The sequence below is a fragment of the Lucilia cuprina genome, chromosome 3 (genome assembly GCF_022045245.1).
Source record: "Lucilia cuprina isolate Lc7/37 chromosome 3, ASM2204524v1, whole genome shotgun sequence".
NCBI classification, from domain to species: domain Eukaryota; kingdom Metazoa; phylum Arthropoda; class Insecta; order Diptera; family Calliphoridae; genus Lucilia; species Lucilia cuprina.
In genome coordinates this window covers 60047578-60052682 of record NC_060951.1, presented here as the reverse complement: position 1 = coordinate 60052682, position 5105 = coordinate 60047578, and positions in this window count along the sequence as shown.

Below are 5105 nucleotides of genomic sequence, written 5' to 3'. Positions count from 1 at the left end.
AGTTAGTTAGTTAGTTAGTTAGTTAGTTAGTTAGTTAGTTAGTTAGTTAGTTAGTTAGTTAGTTAGTTAGTTAGTCAGTTAGTTAGTTAGTTAGTTAGTTATTTAGTTTGTTAGTTGTGTTACCAATAACAATAAATCTGGCAACTCTTATACTTTCATTATTTTAATTTAATTTATACCGTTAAACTAAAATTCCACTCATAGAAGAGAGTTTGTATTTATTACAAGAGTATTTATTGGAGTGGGAGTATAAAATTTTCACTTACTGTTATATTATTGTTGTTGTTTGTCTATTACATTTGGCACCATATTTTCATTTTTGGAGGGTGTTTTTTTTGCCTATTTCATTGCCTTTTGTTTGGCCTTTCTCCACTATTAACAAAATTTTTGGTAAATTTTCTCCATAAATTTTGTTTTCTCATTACAACAAAACTAAACTTTTTCTCTATTTTATTTTTCTTACTTTTCGCAGTTTTGTTGTTATTTATTAGTTTGTTATTGCTATTTGTATACTATAATAAAAATGAAAACAGCACAAAAATCATAGCAGTTTCAATGTTTTTCTTTTTGTTTTTTGGGAAAATTCTATTAAACTTGTTCATTTTATCTGGTAAAAAGTTTTTTCCAAACTTTTCATTGTAATAAAATTTTCTTACGTTTCGTGCTGTTGTTGTTTTTGCTATTTATTATTTTTGTGTACTTGATTTTTTTTTGTATTATTTTATTTCATTTTGCTAGTTTATCCCTTTTGTTTTTTGTACATTCGTTGTGAGGAGGTTGTGTGGAGTGCATGACAAGGTCGTTTGAGATTTTTAGACATTTTCTTGTTCTTGTGCTGGCTGGCTGCTCGATGGCAGACTGACGGACGGACGACGAACTGAATGTTTGCTAGGTATTTGTGTGTAACTGTAAGTGTATTGTTTAGAGGCACCTTACAAGAAAATAGCTTAACAAGAGTTTGTTTTTTTTCGGTTAAAATTTCGTTTTCATTTCAATTATCAGCTGATTTATAGATACATACTTACAATTTGCGAAAAAATTATTTTTATTTTAAGACTTTTGACTTTTTTTCAATTTTATACGGAATGGGGATTTGAACATATTGAACGTTTTGCTTAAAACTAGGGCTTAAAGTAAAAAATCTTGAAATCTGTTATACAATTTGAAGTCAAATATTTATTTTTTATCGTTTTAATAAAATAATTTCAAAAGAATTTGTTTTTATAAAAATTTTGCGAAATTAATCAATTATGTATTTTTTGTCTAATATCTGAAAAGGTTTTATAGGAAAACTAAATTCAGCTATATACGTATATTGGTATCGATGAGGGTAATCCAGGTAATTCTGGTAATTTTAAACATGTCAGTCCCAGAGGTTAATATTGCTGAAATGTCTTATCTTACATGAATACTGTGCACATCCTTAGTAGATTGTGATTAAATATATGACAAACAGATTGGTTATTAAATAAATCCTAATTTAGTTCTAAAATAGGTATATTGATTTTGTTAAATTTCGTATAATTTAAAAAATATTTAAAAAATTTTAAACTTGAAATGAAAATAGAAAAATTTTTATAACAAATTCAAAACAAAATTTATTAACCGTAAATAATTTCCTTTATTATACATATTGCAATGTTTTCTTTAAGCTAAAAAAACTAACAAAGAAAGTCAAATAAAATCTAATCATTTTTAATGCTTTAAAATGGTTGTCATAAAATAATATAAATGTATTGTACATTAGACTGTATGTATTAAAGTCCAGTCCATTAAGAGAAAATACATTAAAATAATAATATTTTTTCAATCTTATGTGAACTATTTGTACGTGATTTTGCAACAATTGCATTTTGGATTTTAGATTATGTGAGTATTTGTTGTTATTGCTTCTAATAAGGGGATTATAGAAATTTTTTACTTATAAAAGACTTATGTAGCAATACACACATACCGGCAGTTTGTGGTTGGATCTAACACTTAATAGATCATATTTCTTCACCTAATAAAAGGACGGTTAACTTTCCTACGAATATTTTTTAAAAAGGCATATTTAGCTCTAGACCTTATGAAGAAATACATAGCTTTTAAATATGATACAAGATACCTACGCACAACACCGTTGGGTTGTATATATTTTCTTACACAAAGTCGTAAAAAGAATAATGAAATGTACCATGTAACATTCTTAAATTTATATACATTTATTTGTATTTCAATATTCTTGCATCCGTTTCCTTACAACAATTGTATTTATTTTCTATATAATGTTACGAGCATATACAAAATATATACAAATATATACAAAAATATGTATATGTATGTTTGCATTTAGTAAATATTTATTTATATACATATATTTGAGTTCAACATTAACTGCAATTGCATTATATATTTGAATGTTGCAAGCATTACATCAAAAGCAGATACAATATACTTTTATGTACTTTAGTAAATACATTTACAAAAAAATACATACGTATTTAAAAATATAGTTAAAATAATAATAAAAATGAATGAGTTTGTATGTTTAGAGTGACTTGATATTAGGATATACATTTTTTTTGAATATATACTTTTATTTCAAATGATATTTTAGAAACTTAAAAACTTCTAAAATCTTTAGTAAATGATAGAATTAAGAAGGATATTTGTATGATAAAATACTTGTCGCACTGTGTATAACAAATCTTCTTAATACAACAATTGTCACGATGATAGAAAAAAAAGAAGATAATGCAGCACAAAAAAAGGTATTCTTAAAATTTAATTTAGTCTTGAAAAAATGTAATGAACACTATATTATGGACAAGACTATAGACTAAACTACAGACCACACTATTGACTCGACTATACACTAGACTATAGACTAGACTATAGACTTGACTATTGACTAGGCTACATACTAGACAATAGACTAGACTATAGACTAGACTATAAACTAAACTATACACTAGACTATATACTAGACTATAGACTAGACTATAAACTAGACTATAGACTAGACTATAGACTAGACAATAGACTAGACTATAGACTAGACGATGGACTAGACTATAGACGAGACTATAGACTAGACTATAGACTAGACTATAGACTAGACTATAGACTAGACTATAGACTAGACTATAGACTAGACTATAGACTAGACTATATACTAGACTATAGACTAGACTATAGACTAGACTATAGACTAGACTATAGACTAGACTATAGACTAGACTATAGACTAGACTATAGACTAGACTATAGACTAGACTATAGACTAGACTATAGACTAGACTATAGACTAGACTATAGACTAGACTATAGACTAGACTATAGACTAGACTATAGACTAGACTGTAGACTAGACTATAGACTAGACTAAACCATAGACTAGAATTTAGACTAGACTGTAGACTAGACTGTAGGCTAGCCTATAAACTAGTTTATAGTGTGGTCTATAATGTAGTCTAATGCCTTATATTAATTACATATTCTATATTCTATCTGTATTTAATAGTCTGTACATAATCGAAAATGTGTTATAAGAAAAAAAATTTTAACCAACAATATATCAACTATTGACATGATACTTTAAACTTGTTAAAGTTTCGTAATAAAACCAGTTAAGAAATCCCCCACAACTGATAATCAAAGGAATACGAGTTTTCTCTTTCATATAAGGCATTGAAAAAAAATAAAAGCATTATTTTGCTTTTTAGAATGACTGACAAATGCAATAAGCCAAGAAAACTAAGACCAAGGCATAAAAAATAAAATAAAAAAATAAACCTGCAGTAGAAGAAAACCGAAGACAAATAGAATTTGACGAAAAAATAATGAAATATTGAAAAATTGTGAGATTGTATAGGAGATTGTTTAGATTTTTATGATTTTTTTGCTGATGGTGGGATGAAAAAATGTTGTTGTGGGAATTTTTTCTTTCATTGTTGGGAAAAACAAGTAACAAAAAAGAAAAATACAAAACCACCACATTGTTTAGGTATTAAGATATTTTAAACGTAAAAAATATGAACAAAAATACTGGGAAATATATTTACAAATGCTCTCTTTTTGACTATTCTCCTGTTCCTGTTACACACTATTCGAAGTTGTGTCTATAAGGGAAAAATGAAATAGTTTCTAGTAAATCATAGACACTAGAGCAGGAGAATAAAATTATAAAAGAGTAAAAGAAGAAAAAGAAAAATAAAAATGTGGAAAAAACGAATTGTTACCATACGTTTGTCCATGAAAACAACGCGCAGTGCTTTGCCTGCGTCCGTCCACAAACATTTAAACTGAAATACCGCTAGACATGAAACACTAACGGAGCAATAAAAAATTCAAAAAATAATATGTGAAACAAACAAAAAAAAGTTTTGGAAAATAGACCAAAAAATATTAAAAAGAAATAAAATTGCAAAAATATACAAAAACAGTCATAAAAAGAAAATAATAAAAATATCGAAAAAAATATTTTAAATTTCTTTAAAATGTTGAAATAAAAAAATGCAAATTCTAAGAAATTATTTTATATTGAAAAAAGAGTGCTATTGCTAAAAATGAAAATATGATTTCCAAAAATTGTTTATATTTGCACAATGGTCGTTTAACATTAATATTAATTATACGTGTAGGTCGTTTTGGTCATATAGATTAAAAATGAAATGCATTAAATCAAAATAAATAAAAAAAGAAAAAATGATATAATTAAAATAAATAAACTTTAAAAATTATTTAACAAAAAGTAAAATTATTTATTAACTTACATATTTGTTTGTGTGTGTGAGAATCAGTTGGTAAGCAAGTTTAAAGTATCATGTCAATAGTTGATATATTGTTGGTTAAAAGTTTTGTTCTTATAACACATTTTCGATTATGTACAGACTATTAAATACAGATAGAATATAGAATATGTAATTAATATAAGGCTATAGACTATATTATAGACCACACTATAAACTAGTTTATAGGCTAGCCTACAGTCTAGTCTAAATTCTAGTCTATGGTTTAGTCTAGTCTATAGTCTAGTCTATAGTCTAGTCTATAGTCTAGTCTATAGTCTAGTCTATAGTATAGTCTATAGTCTAGTCTATAGTCTAGTCTATAGTCTAGTC